Below are 26,161 nucleotides of genomic sequence, written 5' to 3' on the forward strand. Positions count from 1 at the left end.
TTCACATTCTTCTCAATAAGAATGGCTTCAGAAAAGAAAGGGTTAGGGTTTTCCCAGTGGAGTCTTGCAAATTGTAAAATACATTCCATGCTATTTATTTCTTTGTTTGTGTGTTCACAGGGTCGGTCAAGGTGTAGCAGCCTTTTTGTGTGTGTGAGGCCATCAGGTTCCTTACGTCCCTTCTAAAACCCTGAGTACTCCTGCATGGCCAGGGTTCCGACCGTGTAACAACTCTGCAGGCAGATACCCTTGTTAACGCCCTAGGTTGCTGCTGGGAGCATTTATGGTTCCTTAATATTCTGGCATAAAGGGACATTGAACCTGGAACCTCACTGGTGCCTTTTGGCCTGGAGGAGAAGGGTAGGGTTTTTTGGGGGCCTTTCTCCCGTCGAAGAAGGGCTTGCGATAGATTGCATCAACTTTTTTTTAATGTGACACGTTTGCACTTTTTCTTGCACTTTGAGAGATTGAGAGCCTCTTCAAGGAGAATGGTTAAGAAATTAAGCTATCCTATGTATTAAAATGAAAACTACTAGGGTTAGGGTTTTCCCAGTGGATCACTTGTCATATGGCACCATCTTCAAGTAGAAATGTTCCATGAAATGAGCTAACATCTGTATTAAAATTAGAAACACTATGGATAGGGATAGAGTTATACCAATGGAGAATAACATAAAGGACTTTTCATGTCTTTTTCTATACTCCTCAAGGAGAATGGTGCAGAAAAAGAAGCTATCCTATGTATTACAATTAAAAGGGCTGGGTTATTTAACGTGTATCATTGCATAGCGTGTAATACTTACCATATGATTTGACATTTTCCTCAAGAAGAATCATTATTAGAGATGAGCGGATTGAAGCTGACGAATCCGAATTAATTACGAATTTCATGAAAAATTTGATTTGCAACAAATGCGAATATCACTGTGATTCTATTGCGCAAATCACTTAAACTCCATTTAGTGCAGTCCTCCAGGGCATCTAAAATGGCAGATCCACATGTGAGGACATGGGGCAAGGAACTCTGGGAAGGCGGGAAGGGAAGGCAAGAAGGCGGGCAGGCGGGATTACCCTGAATCACATGCAGGATGCAGCCTATCAGCAGTCAGTCACCTCTGTGATGTCACAGCTCTATATAATCGGCAGCCATATTGCGACCAGTCATTTCGTTCATTACACTGCAGCGAGACAGGACGAACAGCCTGTGTGTGTTACACAGAAAAGCTTTTTCCAGCAGCGTTTCACCTCCTAGTCACATCAGCGTTCTGGTGGACAGAGAGCAGTGCTTTTTTCCACTGAAAAGGATTTTTACTGCAGCCCTTAACATCCCAGTCACTTTCTACAGCATTGTATTACAGAGAGGGGCAGGGAGCTGTGTGTTGCCTCATACATTTCAACAAGCTGCCTCAACTTCATAAACCTTAGCAGAGGAGGCAGGGATAATTTTTCAGTGCAATTCTTTGTCTTTGTTCCACAACAAATCATCTGCTGGTTATACTAGTCTGTAGACGGTATGATACCCAGCAGTCCATTCCTAATAATCTTTGACAGAGTGCAATTTTGGATTTCGTACACAGCTTTTCTGTGCTCCAGCACTGTTGTGTACTGCTGGTGTTGTGCAAAAATAAGTTTTTTTTAAGAGTACTGTAGCGCATTTTTCTGCTCTAATAAGTGCATACCACAAACCTACATCTCAGTAGTGTACTATTTTGTACCTTTTTATCTGTCAAGGGCCTAAATACTTTGAAAGCACAGCCAAAAGTAATCTAAATACTCTTTTAAGCATATTTTAGCGCATTTTTATGCCCTCATAAATGCATACCTCATATGTACATCTAAGTTGTGTACTATTTTGTACCTGTTAATCTGTCAAGGACCTATATACTGTGAAGCACAGCCAAAAGTACTCACTGGCTGGTGTTTTACTCCAATACATTTTTTTAAGCGTACTGTATCGCATTTTTCTGCCCTCATAAGTGCATACCACATACGTACATCTAAGTAGTATACTATTTTGTATCTGTTAATCTGTCAAGGGCCTAGATACTGTGAAAGTCCAGGCAAAAGTACTCACTGGCTGGTGTTGTACTCAGATACTTTTTAAAAGTGTACTGTATCACATTTTCTGCCCTCATAAGTGCATACCACATACCTAAATCTAAGTAGTGTAGTATTTTGTACTTGTTAATCTGCCAAGGACCTAGATACTGTCAAAGGACAGCCAGAAGTACACACCTGCTGCTGTTCTAGACATATACTGTTATAAGCATAGTGAAGCTTATTGTACTCCCCTCATATATGGGCTAAGTATGTCAGGGAGAGAAGTGCCAGGACGTGCACAGAGGAGTGGCAGAGGCCTAAATTCATCAGGCAGAGGTCGCAGCAGACTGGGGGCGAGTGGACGCAGGAGTCACAGCGAGAGGCCTGAGCTCCCGGTATCAGTCAGCGGTCGTGTCTCGACCAGCAATCCGTCTGCCATCATCAATTGGTTAACACGGTCATCTACTTCATCATAAGTGACATCTGATACCCCCAGTCAACAGTCGGTGGGTTAATCAGACACAACCATCAGTTGGCATGGCCCAGGAGCAGTCCCTGTCCTCCCATTGCCTCTTTCCTATGCTGTTTCCTCCCCTAAAGAAGTATCTTATGCTGTGGGTTCAGCTCCACTATTCAGTGAGGACGATGTAATAGAGGACAGCCAGCAGCTACTGCCCAGCCAAGAAGTGGAGAAGACATCCACCACTTCAGTGATGAGGAGATTGACGTGGGAGGTCGTGTTGCCAGCATTCAGGGTCCTGAAGCAGACACTGTTGAGGAACCTGAGGAGGACAACAGTGACGTGCAGACACAACTCGATGATAATGAAGGCAGTCGCAGTTGGGAACCGGGAGCAGGAGGGGCTTCATCATCAGGAGAAAAGGGTTGCAGGTTGCCCGTGAGGCAGCAGCTGAGCCAACAAGGTGGTAGCATGGTTGGCAGTCAGCATGGTGGCAGAAGTGGAAATTCTGGAGTCCACCTGGAGACCACCTGCTTCTCGTCAGCCTACCTTCCCAGGAGGAAGTGGAACAGGGGTTCCTGGAGACGGCAGAAGCAGTAGTAGTCAATTAGTGCGGACTGTTGGTGGGAAAATTGTCTAATCGGGGGTGTGGCAGTTTTTCACGTAATTCATAGGATAGCTTTTTTTGGGGAAGCATTCATTTAGAGAAAAATTCTAAAAGACATGGAAAGGCTTTATAATATGCAATGTTCCATTGGCATCACCCACCAGTCATTACAAGTATAACAAATTACAATCACACAAAGCATGAAAGTACAATACATTGCGCAGGTTCTCTAAGCTATACATCGCACAGCATGCTACTATAACACTCCGCTCAATCCTGAAAGAGAAAAGCACTAAAAATCGAAATAACCAAACAATACAATCTTTGATCAGGGGTGGGACTATGGGACGGGGAGGGGATGTTGGAGCATGGGAGACTATGGGAGGTAGGGAGGGGCAGATCACAGGGCCAAACTACGGACCAATAATTTAAGGGAGAAATGGGACATGAGAGGCGTCTTCACTCATCTTTGTCATTGATGCCCAAGCTGACCAAGATGGCATAGTCTTTCAGCAGGCTGCGGATGAACCTGTTGCAGATCCGGAAAGACATGTCCTTCCTATGGATGATGAGGCAGTTCCTGGCAAGCCAAAAAGCATCCTTAAAACAGTTCATAAGGGGCCCAGGGAACAGACCGTAAAGCACCGAATAGGCAGTTCCTAGGAACAAAGTCTCTGAGTTCAGGTTGTTGGGCATCCAACAGATCCTGTACAAAGAGGCACTGCCATAAGACATGCAAAGATGTTTCCTCCACAGAGGGGCACCAGGGGCAGTACCGGGTTCTGTACAGGTCGCAGGCGTGCATGAACGACCTAAGAGACAGTCCTCCCATCCATGACCAGTCCTTATGTCCATTGGATAGCCATGCAGAAGCCACATTGACCTAACAGTTTCTGCCGTGGCCTTGTGGAGCCCTGGAAAAATCTTCAACAAGTCCTTAGCTCGGATGAGCTTGTAGATGGTCTTTGGCTTCCACAGGTCGAGCTTTACTCCGTCTAGCTGGTGCTCCCTCACAAACCAGACAACGTCCCCATAGAACCAGGGAGTGGTGCAGTTGTAAGGGATGGAGTTTTTCCACTTGTCCCAGCCAAGCTTCCACCAGAGGGGCAAAAGAAACAAGAGACAGGGAACTACCCACTGAGCCAGTCTTTTCCTCCAGAGTCCACTGCATGCTGACAGATGCAAAGGAAGCCCACAGCAGACTGGGGATATTGGGGAGGCCCTTCCAATCCATGCAGGGGTTCCTCATACATCACAGTCCACTTGACTCTGTCCATTTTGCCCCAGATGAAGTGAAACACAGTCTGGTCGATGGCTTTGCAAATGGTGGTATGGGGAGGCCAGGCCTGTGCGGTGTACTGTAGCACAGGCAAAACTTCTGCAGGACCAGTGTTTTACCCACTATTGAAAGCTTTCTTGAGCTCCACAGTCCAATTTTAGAGGTCATATTTGCCAAGAATTGCGGGCTACTCCTTCAACAAGGAAAGTCATGCAGGCTACACAATGATCCACTGGAAATACATTGTAATTTTACCTGTAATACAGAGGGTAGCTTCTTTTTGGGAACTATGCATCTGTAGGAGAATACCAAAAGTTTTTTTTATAATATGCAATGCTCCATTGATATAACCCTAATCATCTTAAAAGTAATACATAGGCTAGCTTCATTTCAGGAAACATTTGCTATGTAATACTCCATCAGCCTAACCCTCTTAATTGTAGTACAGCGGGTAGCTTAAACCATGGGACATTTCTACTTGAGGAGAGTGGCATATGACTAGTAACGTCTTGTAGGCTATGCAATGATCCACTGGAAAAACCCTAACCCTACATAGAGAAACTTATTTTTTGGAACCGTTCTTCTTTAAGAGAAAGCAAACAGTATAAATACTATGCAATGCTTCAATGGTGTAACCCTATCCCTCAACCCTTTTACCCATAATATATAGGGTCACTTTTTTGTGTAATTATTCATCTAGAGTAGAAAGTCTAAAGGCAAACAAAGTTTTTTTTTGTCATGTGTGTATCTTGGCCAATCAGATTATTCAATTTCTGTTCATGTCAACGGTCCCTCCATTTCAGACAGGCATGCCTTGACATTGTAGATTTCTTTGACTAAGAGAGGATGTTTTTTTTTACTAGTTCTGGGACATGATGCACCATTAGGAATAGATTCTTCTTCACCTCAAGAGTAAAATTTTCTGCAACTTCCAGAAGTCAAAGTTGACACCTGCTGTCTTTTACATAGGAGGTAGTGCACACCATGCAATTCCCCCAAATGCTGATACTTTTCACAGATTAAGATATTTTAACTTTCAGGAAGCTGAAGATTAAAATAAAAACATTGCCAGTGCCACCAACACAAGTTATTCCAAGTAGTGCCAAATGTCTCAGTGTCTTCATCCCTTGAATGGGATCTTGTTGTGGATGTTTGACGAAGAGGAACTATTAGAACATTTTGAGCCCATTTCAGGAGAGCACATGAATCCTTGGTCACCCCTGTTATATTCACCAGACAAAATACCCGTCTCTTCTAGCTCTCTCCTGTATTACCTAACCTCTTAAGGACGCAGAGCGTACCTGTTCCCCTGCTATGACGCAGGCTTATGAGCTGACCCCGCATCATAGCAGAGTGGTCCTGCTGGTGGCTGATACCCATGTCAAAGTTGATCGGCGTGTCTAAAATGAAAAAAAAAAAGCATTCCTGGCAGCTCAGTCAGTCTGATCGGGATCACCACGGTGAAATCGAGCACAGATTACACTGAGCAATGCTATGCTATGGCACAGCATTGAACAGCGATTAAAAAGTCACATGAAAACAAAATGGTAGTGATAAAAACTACAGACTACGGCGCAAAAAATGAGCCCTCATATAGCCCAGCATGCGGAAAAATTTTAAAGTTATAGGGGTCAGAAGATGACAATTTTAAACATACTAATTTTGGTGCATGTAGTTATAATATTTTTTAAGTAGTAAAATAAAATAAAACCTACATAAATTGGGTATCCTTGTAACTGTATGAACCTAAAAAATGTATTTAAGGTGTAATTTTTACCGAAAAGTTGTCTGCGTTGAAACGGAAACAGCTAAAAATTACAGAGTAGCGTTTTGGTTTCGCCATAGATTTTGTGGTGAAATGACTGATGTCATTACAAAGTAAAATTGGTAGCGCATAAAACAAGCCCTCATAAAGGTCTGTAGGTGGAAAACTGAAAGCGTTATGATTTTTAGAAGGTGAGGAGGAAATAACTAAAGTGCAAAAAACGGAAAAACCCTGAGTCCTTAAAGGGTTAATTCACCCTCCCATTTAACTAGTGGCACCTCTACAGAAGCTTCTCATAACCATCCCTGGCCTTAAAGAAAGCTGTTCATTGCTTGCCACCTAGTGTCAGTAAAAGAGGAAAGGTATGGGAGCATTTTGTTACAGTTGGGGATAGTAGCCTCGCAAAGTGCAAGTTTTGTGGACAATGAGCCATGGGAGAATGTTGGGGCATCTTATGAATGATGGGATGAATAACCATTTAAAGATGCACAACAAGCCAGTCCTATTGAGAGAAGAAAGTGAGTTGGCAGCTCCTCCCAGTAAAAAAGTGGGAAGCAACACTGCTAGTGCTACCATTACTACTAATAGGAAGAAAAATGGCCAGCTGATGTTTTCAGTTTTCAACTGAGGAAGAAGACTATCATATTCTCAAAAATATTACTGTAATTTTTTTTATTACATCACTCTTTAACCCCTTAGTGACATTGGATGTAAATGTACATCCTGGTGCCTGGTACATTTACATCCTGTACATGAAGGGAGCTCATCATGCATGGTGAGACTGGCTGCCGGTAATGGCAGAAATCAGTGATTAGGCTGATGCCTGCTATTAACCCCTCAAATCCCATGATCAATACTGATCACGGCATCTGTGGCAATATGGCAGCTCTAATGGCTCATCACCCGCGACAGGGGACCAGATGAGGCAAGATGGCGGATGGAGGTTTCTTCACTTTCCTCTGGATGCTCTCATGGGATCTTCTCTATGGGAAGGTTATAGGTGGTCAAAATAGGGCAATTTCAAATGTATTTTTTTTTTATATAATAAAAATAAATTGGCATTTAAAAAAAAAATGCAATAATAAAAAAGCATGTAAACATGGGGATCATTTCAATCCTATTGGCCCACAGAATAAAGAAAAACATGTAACTTTTACTGTAGAATGTACAGAATAAAAACAAAACCCTTCAAAATTAGCAAAATTGCTGTTTTCTTTTGAAGTTCCCCACACAAATAATATTTTTTTGGTTTTGTCGTCCATTTTATGCACCACCTGGTGGCTTTGTTCCAGGAGCCCTCACAGAGGACGAGCTCACTAAATTGACGGCTCTTTTTAATGATTATGAAAGTTGTTGTAAGTCTGAATTGCAGCACAATTTAGATGTTTTATTTTTACAAAGATATCTTAATGATAGTTTCACCCCGAGGGGTCTGAGATTACCATTTGAATCTTCCTTTCCTGAGGATCCTCTTTTTACTAAAGAGTGGAATGAATTTACGGAAAATTGTTCAAGGGGACTTGTTACTCGTCTCCTGGACAAAATAAATACATTAGTCCTCTATTATCGGGACAAAGCTAGGTCCATTAAAAACACTCTGGCAATCTTTTCGGGTTTTTCTGAATATCACAAACTTGAGGGACTTTAATCCAATAGATTACAAAAACTGGAGATAGAAACCAGAAATAAAAAAGTACATAAGTTTAATCGTGAGAAACAGGATTATATGTGTGGCCAAATACATAAATGGCCAAGATATAATCCTCAGAAACAAATGTCTAATAACACTTTATCCTCTAAAAAACAGGAAAACCCAACTAATTCCATCTTGAAAACATCGTCTATCACTCCCTTGGGGACTGATAGAAGATTTGAACATAGCAGAACCATAAACCCTCTATGTCTGCTACTAATACCAATGCCAGTTGTAGTCAAAAAGTCACTACCATTACACGGATCACCCCTGCTAATTCTAACATTAATGTTCTTAACAACACTACCACTAATACTCTCCTATCATTAGACAGACCAGCACCTAACATGGTCTGTCCTTTGCTTCCTCCACTTACTTTTTCGGATCCCTGTCATGGGTTGGACCTGGGTTCCGGGGCAGTGGGGGGTCTCTATGCTGGGCAGCCTTGTAAGTCTCTCGACTGCTCCATCGATTCCTCCCTCCTCACGGTACACGAGGTTTCAGTGCCTGACATGAGTTCCACACTTATTGATAGTTCACAATATGACACGTTTGACACCCCAGGGAGTTCTACTCCTGCTTCCACTTCTTCATCTTCTTTTTACAATTGCCCTCCCACTACAGATGCCACTCTAGCGTGCAATGCCAATTTGGATGTACGCTTACGCACGATCACTCAGTATTACCCCCTCATAAAGACATTAAATCGAACACAATCCATAAAAAGAAAGGAAAACCCAGAGGTTGCAGAGGAGGTCAAAGAAAACGCCATCCCACCTCTACAACTATCTCAAAGACAGAAAAATTAATAACAAAAAAAGAAAATATAATTTTTATTTATTTATCTAGCTATATACTTTCCGAAAATGAAACTAATTTACTTGCGAAGGGGCTTTCTTTTTGTCCTGCTGTACGTCCGAATGACTTTCAGTTATTCTTAGATCTAAATGACTTTATTCGTAGATTAACATTGAGCCGTCACTCTTTTATCCAGAACAGATCCGATCATCAAACTATTAATACCCCCCAAATTTCGAATTTGGGAGTTTGTAATTCTAACATTGGTAACATTCCAACTCCTGTTACCACACCAGTTGACATGACCCCCAGCTCGTCATGTACTAGTAAAACCCAAATCTTCGTTTTACCCTTTACACAATCGTGGCAGCCATCTTGAGACTTTTTACCATATGGTCATGCAGGATTTTTCAAATTTATGTGATAAATCTGTTATTTTTAAGGAGAATGATAATCTAACTTCTGCTGAGAGAATTGCAATTAAATCTATACAGAACAATAAATCTATTATTGTTCGCCCTGCAGACAAAGGTGGGGGGGTCGCTGTTTTGAATAGGGCTGATTATAAAAATGAAGCCCTCAGAATTCTATCAGATCTCGAATATTATACCCCGCTTTCCTATGACCCTTCTCCTCATATTTTTTCACAATATTGTTTGCTTATAGGTGGAGCTGTAGAAAATCAATTGTTGGATAAAAGAGAGCACACATTTCTCAATATTAAAAATTATAATTTACCTATTTTTTATTATTTACCCAAATTACATAAATGCTTAACCAATCCCCCTGGTAGACCTATTATTTCTGGTATTGGTTCGATTACTGCAAACCTTTCCCACTTTATAGATCTATTTCTCCAACCTTTTGTTTTACATTTACCATCCTATTTGAGAGATTCAGCTCAGCTCATTTCTGAATTACATGCCCTATCCCTACCCCCTCACTATAGTTTCCTTACCCTGAATGTGTGCTCCCTCTATTCTAACATCTCCACTGATTTAGGTGTTCCTGCAATTAAACATTTTCTACAAGAGGACCCCTCACTAAACCCCAGTCAGTCAGAATTTTTACTGGAGTCCATTAGATTTATTCTTCTCAATAATGTTTTTGAATTCAATCATACCATCTATCGGCAGAACAGGGGCTGTGCCATGGGGACTCGATTCGCCCCCAGTTACGCAAATTTGTTTATGGGGCGATTCGAGTCCCTAGTTATGGCACAGTCCCTGTATTTTAAGTCTGTTTTTTTCTTTCGTCGTTATAGAGACGACCTCTTCTTGATCTGGGTAGGTACCAAACATGAAGCTGACCTCTTTGTACATGAGTTGAATACTAATACATGGGGCATAAAATTTACTATGCATTATGCAGAAAACTCCATCCAATTTTTAGACCTTGATATCCATAAAACAGTGGATGGCACTATTTCCACAAAGACTTTTTTCAAATCTGTTGATATTAACAGTTTTTTACAGTTCGACAGTGCAAGCTGGCTAAGAGGGGTGCCATTCGGCCAGTATTTATGAATCCGCAGAAATTGTACTTCTGATTCAGATTTTATTTCTCAAGCTGAGGTTTTAAAACAACGCTTCATACAGAAGGGCTATCCTAAATCGCTCTTAACCAAGGCATATATGAAGGTGAAAGATAAAAAACAATCTGATTTGGTTACATCTATTTCCAAAAAATCCAGTTCCAATCAGCCTCATAACCCCTTTAGATATAACTTTGTTACGAATTTCAATATTGAGGCATCTAATATCAGAAAAATACTAACTAAAAACTGGCCCATTATTCAAAATGATAAAATTCTAAACCAAATAATTCCCCCAGTTCCTAATGTCACCTACAGACGTTCCAAAAATCTTAGTAATTTATTAGCCCCCAGTAGATTTTCCGAACATCTTACACCACAGAATACCTGTTCCATTAAACCATATTGTTTCCCTTGTAAAAAAAAGTCGCTGCCTTTGTTGTGAATGGATCATCCAAACTGATACTTTTTCTTCCTTTTTCACACAACAAACATTTAAAATAAAAGATTCACTAAATTGCGACACCACTTTTGCTATCTATCTATTAACCTGTGGTTGCGACCGCCAATACATTGGCCGCACCACACAAACGGTGCGCTCCAGGATGAACAAGCACAGATGGAACATAAAACATGTTTTTTTGTTGCATAGTTTGTCCCGACACTTCACTCTTCATCATCAAAAAAATACCGAAACTTTGAAATTTATTATTCTAGAAACTATCCCCATTCATTTACCTAACAGAATACAAAGATTAAATAATCGTGAATCCTTCTGGATTCACAAACTACATACTTTGCACCCTCAAGGTTTTAATGAATGTATCGATACAGTTAAATAATCTGATAAATTAGGGTTTAAAAAAAAAATAAATAAATAAAAATTTCCATCTCTTCCAATGGATTAAACTCCAAAATATTATATCTTGATCTATTCTTTTCGTTGTTCCTTCTGTGCTGTTCACCCTGGAGCGCCCCACTGTGTATTTATTATTCCTTATGTTTTATTATCCTAGTTCCGTTTTTTGTTCTTCCCTTCCTTTCTGCATACAGAAACTTCTGTATTTTTTATTTATTTATTTAATGTTTGTAAATTTGGATCTCTTTACGAATATTCACACCCTGCATTTTCGCCGGGTGCTGTATTCAATACCGCACTAGTTATTCTAGTTCATTTTCTTCACTTTCTCTAAGTAGTGTTCATACACCACTTTCTGGTCAGTTGCGATTTGGTTTACCACACTGTTTATTATTTATCTTTCATTTAATAATGCAGCGATATACAAATTAATTTTTTATTCTTTGAAATAACATACATAGCACCTTATAGGTCCATATCTCTTTATATTATATATATTTTTTTAAATAATATCCAACTTGCGTTGTTGAATGCAGCACCGGTGACTAAGCGGTGTGATTGCTTGAGTCGCTTGTGGTGGCATATTCACACCACATGCGATTATTATATTATATATATATGTTTAGATGATTCCATTGTGCTTTTACATTATCGTTTCATTATTATTTTTGTGACTTTTGTCTGCCTATTTATATATATTTATTTATATCTATTTATATATTTTTCTTACATTGTCACATTCATATGTGGATATGTAATTTTATGTAACAACTCTTTCAAAAAGTACTCTAATGGTTAATTCCTGGAGGTATATATATCTGTTACCAGCCTTCTCTTGTCATGCCTGATGAAGCTGCGCATGCGCAGCGAAACGCGTTGCATCTAATAAATCCATTGATTTTACTTGGCTGCCTGATGGTTCCTCTCTGCGCCAGACAAACTCCTGACTCCCTGGTCATTCGGTTTTGATTTTACTCTTACCCAGGAGGGCTGCAGTGGACCTTCTTCTATATCTCTTCTGCTCTTAACCTTGTTGTGTGTGGGCGCACAACCAACTTTGGTAAGCGGCTTGGGAATTACCGTCCCCTACCCCCACCTACAAAATCTACTGATCCCGCACATGAGGCGCCTTCCTCCCTCTCTCTAGATGTTATGGTTAAGTAAATGATGTAATTAGGAAGTACAATTAGTCACGCCTAAAACAAGCCTTCATATGGGTCTGAAGATGGAAAATAAAAGAGTTATGGCTCTGAGAAGGCGAGGTGGAAAAAACGAAAATGCAAAAATAAAATTGGTTGTGTCCTGAAGGGTTTACATTTACCTGTAATATAGTAGATCATCTTCATCCGACTTTATTCAAAATTCAGTGTGTACAAACATGCAGCGGGGAGCTGCACACAGATAGAGAGGAGTAAAAATCAGCAACAGATGTTTCCTGTGTAGGTATGCACTTTCTCAAGCTGACTCTTCCCTGCCAGCACTGAGTGATGTGTCTCTCCCTAGTGTATAGGGAGAAACATGTCACTTAGTGTTGGTTGTACCTGCCCCCATGACTACTTACCTGGTTCCTGTTGGCTGTTTTAAACTATGATTACTCTGAAATGCATGAGCGTATCAGAGTAATTTATAGTGTAAAAACATTGTGTTCCCCCTGCACCAGTGTTATGCTACCCGCCTAATGTCACGACTCCGCCCCCGTGTGACGTCACGCCCCACCCCTCAATGCAAGTCTATGGGAGGGGGCATGATGGCTGTCATGCCCCATCCCATAGACTTGCATTGAGGGGGCAGGGCGTGACGTCAAACAGGGGCGGAGTCGTGCCGTCACGATCTTCCGTTCCCGTGGTCGGGAGCCAGAACCTCCAGCGCTGCCGGAAGCAGATACAGGTGGGTGCTGCATGCTATATTGCGGGGGTCCCCAGCAGCGGGACCCCTGTGATCAGACATCTTATCCCCTATCCTTTGGATAGGGGATAAGATGTCTAGGGGTGGAGTACCCCTTTAAAATGATAACAGGCCCCTTTAAATGTTGCATAAAGTATATAAATGTTCATCATCATTTACCCTTTGTCTTTCTGTAAGATACTCACATTACAAGAATACGTCAGAGACATGCTTGGAGCTGATCTATCCGCAGATGATGTTGTTGTATCTGGAAAACATGATTGTGAAAAAAAAGTAAGTCTCCCCTGCAGTAGCCGACATCCCAGGGGTTAAGCAGATGAAATGAGTTTCTGCAGATCGGGCTGTGTCTGTATTGTAGTTGTTAAGAATCAGTAGTGAGCTTGAAACTACCCTATTATTGCAATATATAATAATGTATTTACTTTTACACACCAGCTCTCTGGGGCTCTGATGGTTGTGCCGGATCCACTCCCATTCCTGCTGTGAAAGTCTCTAGCAGAAGTCTGTCTCTCCAAATCCTAAAATTAAAGGGGTACTCCGGTGGAAAAACAATTTTTTTTTTCTTTTTTAAATCAACTGGTGCCAGAAAGTTAAACATATTTGTAAATTACTTCTATTAAAAAATCTTAAATCCTTCCTGTATTTATTAGCTGCTGAATACTACAGGGGAAATTCTTCTCTTTTTGGAATGCTCTCTGATGACATCACGAACACACTGCTCTCTGCTGACGTTATTATAATAATAGTAATAAGTTGTTATTTATGGTTGTCCTTAGTGGGATTTGAACCCAAGGCCCCAGCACTGCAAGGCAGCAGTGCTAACCACTAAGCCACCATGCTGCCCTTAGCATACATCTGCTATGCACGGTTGCTAAAATGGACAGAGATGTCAGCAGAGAGCACTGTGGTCATGATGTCATCAGTGTTCCAAAAAGAAAGGAATTTCCTCGGTAGCATTCAGCAGCTAATAAGTATTGGAAGGATGAAGATTTTTTAATAGAAGTAATTTACAAATATGTTTAACTTTCTGGCACCAGTTGATTTAAAAAAGAAAAACAAATTGTTTTTCCACTGGAGTACCCCTTTAACCCCTTAAGGACTCAGACAATTTAATTTTTACGTTTTCATTTTTTCCTCCTCTCCTTCTAAAAATCATAACTCTTTTATATTTTCATCCACAGACTAGTATGAGGGCTTGTTTTTTGCGCGACCAGTTGTCCTTTGTAATGACATCACTCATTATATCATAAAATGTATGGCGCAACCAAAAAACACTATTTTTGTGGGGAAATTAAAACGAAAAACGCAATTTTGCTAATTTTGGAAGGTTTTGTTTTCACGCCGTACAATTTATGGTAAAAATGACATGTGTTATTTATTCTGAGGGTCAATACGATTAAAATGATACCCATTATTATATACTTTTATATTATTGTTGCACTTAAAAAAAATCACAAACTTTTTAACCAAATTAGTACGTTTATAATCCCTTTATTTTGATGACCTCTAACTTTTTTATTTTTCCGTATAAGTGGCGGTATAGGGGCTCATTTTTTGCGCCATGATCTGTACTTTTTTTTGCTATCACATTTGCATATAAAAAACTTTTAATACATTTTTTATAATTTTTTTAAAATGAAATGTATTAAAAAAGTAGGAATTTTGGACTTTTTTTATTTTTTTTCGTTCACGCCGTTCACCGTACGGGATCATTTACATTTTATTTTAATAGTTCGGACATTTACGCACGCGGCGATACCAAATATGTCTATAAAAAATGTTTTTACGCTTTTTGGGGGTAAAATAGGAAAAAACTGACGTTTTACTTTTTTATTGGGGGAGGGGATTTTTCACTTTTTTTTTACTTTTACTTTTACATTTTTTTACATTTATTTTTACACTTGAATATTCCCCATAGGGGACTATTCATAGCAATACCATGATTGCTAATACTGATCTGTTCTATGTATAGGACATAGAACAGATCAGTATTATCGGTCATCTCCTGCTCTGGTCTGCTCGATCACAGACCAGAGCAGGAGACGCCGGGAGCCGCACGGAGGAAGGAGAGGGGACCTCCGTGCGGCGTTATGAATGATCGGATCCCCGCAGCAGCGCTGCGGGCGATCCGATCGTTCATTTAAATCGCGAACTGCCGCAGATGCCGAGATCTGTATTGATTCCGGCACCTGAGGGGTTAATGGCGGACGCCCGCGAGATCGCGGGCGTCGGCCATTGCCGGCGGGTCCCTGGCTGCGATCAGCAGCCGGGATCAGCCGCGCATGACACGGGCATCACTCCGATGCCCGCGGTTATGCTTAGGACGTAAATGTACGTCCTGGTGCGTTAAGTACCACCTCACCGGGACGTACATTTACGTCCTGCGTCCTTAAGGGGTTAACTTTCTTCTGTAAGAGACGTCCCCCAGTGCCAAGATGCTGCAACGTGTTAAATTTCTGTAGTGCGGCCGTCTTGCAATCATAGTACTTGTAAATAAATATATAACAGCATTACTTAAAGCATTACTATTTTATGTGCTATGACGATAAAAAGGTTTGATTGAAAATAAAAAAATTATACATTTTTTCATATTATGCTTATATGTTGTATATTTATGAATTTATATACAAATGTAGGACAAAAGGGCTTTAGGAGAGCTTAAAGGGGTATTCCAGGCAAAACCTTTTTTTTATATATATCAACTGGCTCCGGAAAGTTAAACAGATTTGTAAATTACTTCTATTAAAAAATCTTAATCCTTCCAATAGTTATTAGCTTCTGAAGTTTTCTGTCTAACTGCTCAATGATGATGTCATGTCCCGGGAGCTATGCATGATGGGAGAATATCCCCATAGGAACTGCACAGCTCCCTGAACGTGAGTCATCAGAGAGCAGTTAGACAGAAAACAACAACTCAACTTCAGAAGCTAATAACTATTGGAAGGATTAAGATTTTTTAATAGATGTAATTTACAAATCTGTTTAACTTTCCGGAGCCAGTTGATACATAAAACATTTTTTTTTCCCTGGAATACCCCTTTAATCCTTCCAAAAGTTATTAGCTTCTGAAGTTTCCTGTCTAACTGCTCAATGAGGATGTCACGTCCCGGGAGCTGTGCATGATGGAAGAATATCCCCATAGGAACTGCACAGCTCCCGGGACGTGAGTCATCAGAGAGCAGTTAGACAGAAAACAACAACTCAACTTCAGAAGCTAATAATTATTGGAAGGATTAAGATTTTTTAATAGAAGTCATTTACAAATCTGTTTAACTTTCCGGAGCCAGTTGATATATAAAAAAAAGTTTTGGCCTGGAATACCCCTTTAATAAAGCTGTGTGGAGATTTATAGGCCATTTTACACTCCACCTGGAATTCTGGATAAAATGGATTTGCAAGGCAACTCTCGTACCACCTTTTCAAGGAGCTAACCCTTAAAGGGGTACTCCAGTGGAAAACATTTTTTTTTTAAATCAGCTGGTGGCAGAAAGTTTAAAGGGGTACTCCGGTGAAAAACTTTTTTTTTTTTTTTTTTTAATCAACTGGTGCCAGAAAGTTAAACAGATTTGTAAATTTCTTCTATTAAAAAATCTTAATCCTTCCTGTACTTATTAGCTGCTGAATACTACAGCGGAAATTCTTTTCTTTTTGAAACACAGAGCTGTCTGCTGACATCATGAGCACAGTGCTCTCTGCTGACATCTCTGTCCATTTTAGGAACTGTCCAGAACAGCATATGTTTGCTATGGGGATTTCCTTTTACTCTGGACAGTTCCTAAAATGCACAGAGATGTCAGCAGAGAGCACTGTGCTCATGATGTCAGCAGACAGCTCTTTGTTTAAAACGGAAAATAATTTCCACTGTAGTATTCAGCAGCTAATAAGTACAGGAAGAATTAAGATGTTTTAATAGAAGTAATTTTGCAAATCTGTTTACCTTTCTGGCACCAGTGGATTAAAAAAAAAAAAAAGTTTTTCACCGGAGTACCCCTTTAACAGATTTGTAAATTACTTCTATTAAAAAATCTTTACCATTCCAGTACTTATTAGCAGCTGTGTGCTACAGAGGAAAATCTTTTATTTTTGAATTTCTTTTTTGTGTTGTCCACAGTGCTCTCCGCTGACACTTGATGCCCATATCAGGAACTGTCCAGAGCAGGAGAAAATCCCCATAGCAAACCTATGCTGCTCTGGAAAGTTCCTGACATGGACACAGGTGTCAGCAGAGAGCTAAAAATGAAAAGCATTTCCTCTGTAGCATACAGCTGCTAATAAGTACTGAAAGGATTAAGATGTTTAAATATAAGTAATTTACAAATCTGTTTAACTTTCTGGCACCAGTTCATTAAAAAAAAAAAAAAGTTTTCCACCAGAGTACCCCTTTAAGGTAAAGCTCCTTGAAAAGGTTGTAAGAGAGTTCCTTCACATATCTCTTCTACACAGATGTGGCTAGCCAGCGTTACCTTCCTCCCTAGTACATTAGGATATTTTGCTGCACTCCTAATATCTTGTAAAAAATTATGCTTACACGTTGTACAAACCAAATTGTAACACATATTTAGATATTTATTTCCCGAAGCCTCTTGCAGACAGATGTCCTCTCCACCGCTCTAATGTTTAAGACAGGGATCAAATAAATCCAGAGAAAACAAAAAAAAAAACCCCATCAAACTGACTGATCCTTCATGCCTGGATACTTTGACATTGGAAGCAGGCCTACCAGTAACCCCTATACAAACAAAAGTTCAGATGATTGAAATTAGAAGCACAATAGATCGACTTCAAGAGGAATTAGGCTGTGGACACCCGAAAGAGACCACAGATTGCACAATACTACAACTCTCACCATCTCCTACGAAAGAAGAAACCACACCAACAAATGATTTATCCATATTATCTATATTAACCACACATGCAGAATACTCACCGGAAGGCGGTGCATCTTCACAGCAGTCTCCAAAATGGACATGACTACAGTCAGAAGCTCCTATGAGGTCAATCCTATCATCTGGCGAAAAAAAAAATGAAACAAACATCACCAAAAAACCGATGGAAACCACCTACCCCACTACCATCACTCACAGTGAACAAAGCAAATCCATCAATAATGACAATATTATTACCATTGACAACACAGGATCCAGAGAACAAACCTTTGTTCCTTTCCTACAGGCTTGCACAAGTACATTCCCACCAACCCCAAACAGAGAAGAACGTTTTTTAGAAAAAAACACGAAGCCAAAGTACGCCAGAAAACCCTGGAAAACTTTTTCATCCCGGGCAAGGCAACAAAAAAAAAAAAATACAAACGAGGAACTAGAGGAGGACCAAACAAATGGAAAAAGAGAGAGAAAGGACCGACAAATACAATAAACGCAATAACGGGAATTGAGAACAGCAACATGAAAAACCCATCAGATAACGATACCACCGTGAAAATATTCAATTTATCTGAATATAAGTTGACAGCTTATGAGATAGGCCTTCTGAAGAAAGGCTTATCCTACTGTCCTTCAAACAAACCAGATGGATTCACACTGTTCTTATACCGTCACCACTTTACAAGGAAGTTAACCCTTCTCAGACATTTTCAACTTCCCTCATCAAAAACATTCACTAGCGACAAAACAACCTGCATCCTAAAATCAATTATAAATCAAAATTCTACCCGATATACAATCAAGGCCATCTAATCAAATCCTTTCATGACCTAACAGCCACAGATCTCAAGAAAATCTCTGACAAGACTGCAAGAAACATAGAAGGCAAACTTACCAAATAGGAAGAGAAGCTCTGAAGACCCTCAAAGAAAATCCCCAAATCGTAATCCGGCCGACAAAGGCGGAGGCATCGTGGTTCAAAATTATACGGATTATCAAAGAGAAGCATTGAATATCTTGCAGGACAGCAAGATAGTGTGACTGAGTGTGACCTTGCTTTTCTGAGTGTTGCTGTGTAAGAGGGGGCGTGAAAGAGGAGTTTCAAAAACTGCGATTATCTGTTGTGCGGAGTGAATCTGTGGAGTGGGTGCGACTGCCTATAGTCCACATTCATATTTTGGGGGGAGGAGGAGTAGATTGGGCACAGGTGTATAAATTTTAGCTTGGGACTCTTACTGAGAGCTTGCTCTTCTGAGTGTTGCTGTGTAAGAGGGGGCGTGAAAGAGGAGTTTCAAAAACTGTGATTATCTGTTGTGCGGAGTGAATCTGTGGAGTGGGTGCGACTGCCCATAGTCCACATTCACATTTTGGGTAAGTCTTTCTCTCTTGCACATAGTGGGATAATTGTTAGAGTTTAAACACCCTTTTTAATTTTTTTTTTCTCTGTTCCACCTCTAGGGGGAGGAGGAGTACATTGGGCACATTGCTCTGACTGATTCTAACTGAAGCTGGGTCTGTATTCTAAAGTGTTGTATTATTAAGTGTTACATCTGAGAAGTTTTATAAGCAGAAGTTTAAAAAGCAGGAGTTGTAAGCAGGGCCACTGTAACTGTAAGTATTACACTCCCTTGATAAAAGTAGTTTTTCTTAATAGTTAATAACAGCTGTTTGTCACCAAGGATATGGACAGCAGGATTGGAGGTTTTCTTCAGTGCACATTGTGCCACATGTATACATCTCTGGAGCAGCAGATTCAGGGGGAATACCGCTGTGACAAATGTGAGCATGTTGCCCACCTGGAAGCTCGTATTAGAGATCTAGAGGAGCAAAATGCAACATTGAGGGCGATTGACAATCTTACAGAGCAAGCAGTTAGTGGGGTAGAAATGGAGGTTGGAGAAACTAGCCAGGAGGCCCAAGTAGGGAGCTGGGTTAATGTAGTTAGAGGGACTGGAAAGGGGGCAAGGAAAAGGAAGATCACTTCTGCTTCTGATCTCCCAAGTAAAATTGCCAAGTTGGGCAATGATGCGAGGGCCTCAGTATCAGAGATGGCAACCCTAGTGGATACTGGTCTCCCTAACAGCCAGGGGAACAGCTCAACTAGTGGTGTGGGGGATGGTAACGCAGGTAGGCCAAGACAGTTAGTTGTGGTAGGGGATTCTATAATCAGGAAGACGGATAGAATAATTTGTCGCCAAGACCACCTCAACCGAATGGTTTGCTGTCTCCCTGGTGCCAGGGTTCGGCATGTGGTGGAAAGGGTGGACAAATTACTAGGGGGGGCTGGGGATGACCCAGCTGTCGTGGTCCATGTGGGAACCAACGACAGAATACATGGTAGGTGGAGGTCCTTGAAGAATAATTACAAGGAACTAGGTGCCAAGCTGAAGGGAAGGACCTCTAAGGTTGTGTTCTCTGGAATACTTCCTGTGCCATGCGCATCGCAGGAAAGACAGCGGGAGCTTAGGGAGTTAAATGCATGGCTTAAGTCGTGGTGTGAGGGGGAAGGGTTTGGGTTTTTAGAGCACTGGGCTGACTTTTCATTGGGGTACAAACTCTATTCTATGGATAATTTGCACCTGAATGGAAGGGGGTCTGCTGTGCTGGGGGAGAGAATCCTGGAAGGGGTGGCTGAGTATTTAAACTAGGTGAGTGGGGGGAGGATAATAAAGCAAAGAAAGCAGACAGTGGGATGGATAGGTTAGAGAGGGGTCAGGACATAATGGTGGGTGGAGAGGAGTCCTGTGGGGGGAGGTTAAGAGCAGTGGATAAGGAGATTCATGCGTTACAAACCAGCTGTAAAAATAAATGTAGCCCGAAAAATTGTAATCCCAAAAAGCCCCATTAACTCAAAAAATACCGTTAGCCCCAATAACTTAAATAACAACGTTAGACGCAATAACGCAAAAAATCCCATTAGCCCCAATAACTTAAATAATAACGTTAGACCCAATAACTCAAAAAATCCCATTAGCCCCAATAACTTAAATAGTACAATTAGCCCTTATAACTCAAATAATAACATTAACCCCAATAACTCTGAAAATCCCATTAGTGAGACTATATGTGTAAAAATTAATGGAAATGTAAAGTGTATGTTCACAAATGCCAGAAGCCTAGCAAATAAAATGGGGGAGCTTGAGGCCTTGATACTGGAGGAACATATTGATATAGTTGGGGTCACTGAGACATGGCTGGACTCCTCGCATGACTGGGCCGTTAATTTGCAGGGGTTTACATTGTTTCACAAGGATAAAATGAACAGAAAAGGTGGTGGAGTCTGTCTGTATGTAAGAAGTGGTATGAAAGTCAGTGTGAACAATGCCATAGTGTGTGATGATTCTGAGGAAGTGGAATCACTGTGGGTAGAATTACAAAAGGAGGGAAATACTGAAAAAATAATACTTGGTGTAATCTACAGACCCCCTAATATCACTGAAGAGATAGAAGGTCGGCTGCATAAACAAATAGAGAGGGCCGCCCGGGCAGGTACAATGGTAATAATGGGAGATTTTAACTATCCAAATATAGATTGGGGTCCGGGTTGGCTAAAAATACAAAGGGGCGACAATTCCTAAATTTATTGCAGGATAATTTTATGGGCCAGTTTGTGGAGGACCCAACAAAAAGCTATGCCTTGTTGGATCTGATCATTTCCAACAACGCAGAGCTGGTTGGTAATGTAACTGTGCGGGAAAACCTTGGTAATAGCGACCACAATATAGTTACTTTTGACTTAAAATGTGGAAAACAAAGACAGGCGGGGAAGGAAAAAACATATAACTTTAAAAAGGCAAACTTCCCTGGGCTGAGAGCTGCACTACAGGACATAGACTGGGGGAGGAGTTGTCAAATACTGATACAGAAGGTAAATGGGACATCTTTAAATCAACTTTAAATAACTATACAGCTAAATATATACCAAAGGGGAACAAATATAAAGATTAAAACTAAATCCTACATGGCTGACAAATGAGGTTAAAAGAGCAATAAACAACAAAAAAATAGCCTTCAAAAAATTCAAATCTGATGGGTCAGCTATAACATTTAAACAGTACAAAGAGCTTAATAAAATCTGTAAAAATGTAATAAAAACAGCAAAAATTCAAAATGAGAGACAGGTGGCCAAAGAAAGCAAAACTAATCCTAAATATTTTTTTAGAAATATAAATGCAAAAAAAACAAGGGCAGAGCTTGTAGGACCCCTTAATAATGATAATGGGGAGGTTGTCACGGGCAATCAAGAGAAGGCGGAGCTACTGAATGGGTTCTTCAGTTCTGTATATACTAGGGAAGAAGGAGGAGCTGACATTGGACAGGTCAGTGCTGGTAACACATCATGTAATGTACTGAACTGGCTTAATGTAGAGATGGTACAAGGTAAGTTAAGTAATTTAAATGTAAGCAAATCTCCAGGGCCAGATGGATTGCACCCAAGAGTTCTTAGAGAGGTAAGTTCAGTAATATCTGTACCCCTATTCATGATATTTAGAGATTCACTGGTGTCTGGTATTGTGCCAAGGGACTGGTGCAAGGCGAATGTGGTGCCAATCTTCAAAAAGGGCTCTAGGTCTTCCCCAGGAAACTATAGACTGGTAAGTTTAACGTGCATTGTGGGTAAATTGTTTGAAGGACTTATAAGGGATTACATACAGGAATACATAGGGGGTAATTGTATTATAAGTGATAACCAGCATGGGTTTACTAAGGATAGAAGTTGTCAAAACAATCTAATTTGCTTTTATGAAGACGTGAGTAGAAGCCTTGACAGAGGAATGGCTGTGGATATAGTGTTTCTGGATTTTGCTAAAGCGTTTGATACTGTCTCTCATAGACGTCTGACAGGTAAGTTAAGGTCTTTGGGCTTGGAAATTTTAGTTTGTAACTGGATTAAACATTGGCTCATGGATCGTACCCAGAGAGTGGTGGTCAATGATTCGTACTCTGATTGGTCCCCGGTTATTAGTGGTGTACCCCAAGGTTCTGTACTGGGCCCGCTGTTGTTTAATTTATTTATCAATGATATAGAGGATGGCATTAACAGCTCTGTTTCTATCTTTGCAAATGAGGTTCAATGTGGATAAATGTAAAGTTATGCATCTGGGTACTAATAACCTGCATGCGTGGTAAGTCTTAGGGGGGATTAAACTGTCAGAGTCACTGGTAGAGAAGGATATGGGTGTACTTGTAGATCACAGACTACAGAATAGCATGCAATGTCAGGCTGCTGCTTCCAAGGCAGGCAGGATATTGTCATGTATAAAAAGAGGCATGGACTCGAGGGACAGGGACATAATACTCCCCCTTTATAAAGCATTGGTATGGCCTCACCTGGAATATGCTGTTCAGTTTTGGGCACCAGTCCATAAAAGGGACACTGTGGAGCTGGAGAGGGTGCAGAGACGTGCGACTAAACTAATATGGGGCATGGATCATCTTAGCTATGAGGAGCGATTAAAGGAGTTACAATTGTTTAGTCTTGAGAAGAGACGTCTAAGGGGGATATGATAAATGTATATAAGTATATTAATGGCCCATACAAAAAATATGGAGAAAAACTGTTCCAGGTTAAACCCTCCCAAAGGACGAGGGGGCACTCCCTCCGTCTGGAGAAGAAAAAGTTTAGTCTCAAGGGGCGACACGCCTTCTTTACCATGAGAACTGTGAACTTATGGAACAGTCTACCTCAGGAACTGGTCACAGCAGGAAAAATTAACAGCTTTAAAACAGGATTAGATACAACATTAATGCTTATGAGGAAATATAAAATCCCATCCCTTCCCCAATATCGCGCCACACCCCTACCCTTCAATTCCCTGGTTGAACTTGATGGACGTATGTCTTTTTTCAACCATACTAACTATGTAACTATGTAATTAAAGAGCATTACAAACTAATCCATATCCTCAACTACAAAAGCAAATTGAAGAGTTAATAGAAAATGCCTACCAAAATAAAACCATCACCAAAGAAGAAAAAAAGTTCCTCATCATTCCCCATCCGTCACAGCCGTTCTTTTACCACCTCCCAAAAATACATAAAAATCCCAATAACCCACCCGAACGCCCCATCATTTCAGGCATAAACAGTCATACATCTAACATATCCCACTACCTTGATTTGATTTTACAGGACCAGGTCCATGCCCTCCCAAGCTGCTTGAAAAATTCCGACAACCTGATCACAATTCTGAAAGATATAAAATGGAAAAACGATTATACATTCATAACCATGGACGTAACATCATTATATAGCAACATCAAACACGACATTGGCTTAAATTGTATCAAAAAAGTATTGGAATGTTATACATCAATACCAATTATGCAAAAAGAATTCCTTCTCAATTGTCTGGAGATCATCCTTAACCAGAACTTCTTTAACTATGATGGTATTACATACCATCAAACGAGAGGGACCACCATGGGGACAGGAGTGGCGCCATCCTAAGCCAACCTCGTCATGGGGCATTTTGAAAATATATTTCTTACATCAAACCATCTATTTTCAACACATGCCGTCATTTACAAAAGGTATATTGATGACCTCTTCCTTATTTGGAAGGGTCCACAAGATGCCATCAATCAGATGGTCGAGGAGATCAACCAAAATGATTGGGGCATACATCTTACATTACAAAATTCAAATACAAAAGTGGAATTTTGGACCTAGAGATCTATCATAACACCACCGATATTTCAACAGCAACATTTAAAAAAAAAAAGTAGACTCAAATAGCTACTTACCATTTTCCAGTGGCCATCAGTAGAAGTGGAAAACTTATATCCCCTTCATTCAACTAAGAAGAGTTAGGAAAAAGTGTTCAGAAACTAAGAAATATAAGGAATAAGCAAAGAAAATAATGGAACGATTTAAAGCCAAAGGATAGCTGCAAGAATTAATAAATGATGCACGTAAAAAAACTGACCTACTTTCCCAAGAGGAAAGTCTGGCAAAAACAACAAAACAAAAAATGGCGCTAACTACACCCAGAATCAACTTTATAACAATATTCAACCACGCCTTTAAGGAAATCAAGAACGTACTACCTAACCTTCAAACGAGCTCCCACACTCAAATCCATTTTGGCTCCAAGTCGGTTAAAACAACATCGAAGCAAAGATACAAATAAAAATAAAATGGGAAAAATAGATCATACCACACATGGTATTTTTAAATGTGGAAGAAACCGTTGTCTATGCTGTCGAACCATCAAGACCGGCCTATCAAAATACAAAACCAACAACTCAGACTAAATATTTTCCATCAAACACCACCTTGGTTGTAGATCCTCTTTCGTCATATACGTCATTGAGTGTTGCTGTGGCCTACAATATGTAGGCCGAACCACTCAAGAACTCCATCTCAGGCTTAATAACTACAGACATAACATCAAAAAAGGTTATCTAATGCATAGCCTATCAAAACATTGTAAAGAAAAACACCCAGAAATCAATAATTCTATCTGCATTCATCCAATAGATCACATCCATGATCAAACTCCAAACCGAATAGAGGAATTAAACAAACGGGAGATGTATTGGATATACCGCTTGGGCACCATGGCACCAGGAGGACTCAATGAAGCCACTGAACTTATCCGTTAATACGACTAAGAATCCGTTTCTCTGTCCTATATATGCCCCCTCCAACATAAAACCCCCTCAAAACACTTTTACACAAACACACATATATATACCCTCTGTCAACCATAGACACCATTTACCCAGACATATAGTCCAAATGCCAATCAGAATTAGACATCCATCCCCATCAATATCCCCCCACCCATTCAGAATCCCTCATATCCATGCATTTATTTATCCATTTACATAAAAATGGTCATATATCTGTCTAGTCCCTCCACCATCTTCCATATCAAATTCCCCACCTAAACAACATCTTCCTCATCATCAATCTAACAGATGCATTCATTTAATCCCTATATAGGATTCCTACAAAAAGTATAAAGAGTTTATTACAAAAGAGTAATCCCCACCTTTCTAACCGATGCCCAACAACATATATAATAGAATACTATGTATACAAACACACATGAAAATTAAATTAAACCCTCAAGCCCTTCAAACAGGTAACCCAACAGATGCAGTTGTATCTAAATAGATGCAAATGTATCCAAAACCACTTCTGTGTCAGAGCAGAAACAGAGCGCACCGATCAAACAGTGCTATTGCATGAAGAATTCCCAGATCCCACTGTCCTCTGTGACACTGGGTCCACTGATCTGATAGCCTCCCTGCCCGCTGTCATTCCCTGATCGTACCGCCTGCAAAGAAACATAATCCCCCGATCCAACAACGCTGCTACCTTGCGGTGCTAT

The sequence above is a fragment of the Hyla sarda genome, chromosome 3 (assembly GCF_029499605.1).
Source record: "Hyla sarda isolate aHylSar1 chromosome 3, aHylSar1.hap1, whole genome shotgun sequence".
In the NCBI taxonomy this organism is placed as follows: Eukaryota; Metazoa; Chordata; class Amphibia; order Anura; family Hylidae; genus Hyla; species Hyla sarda.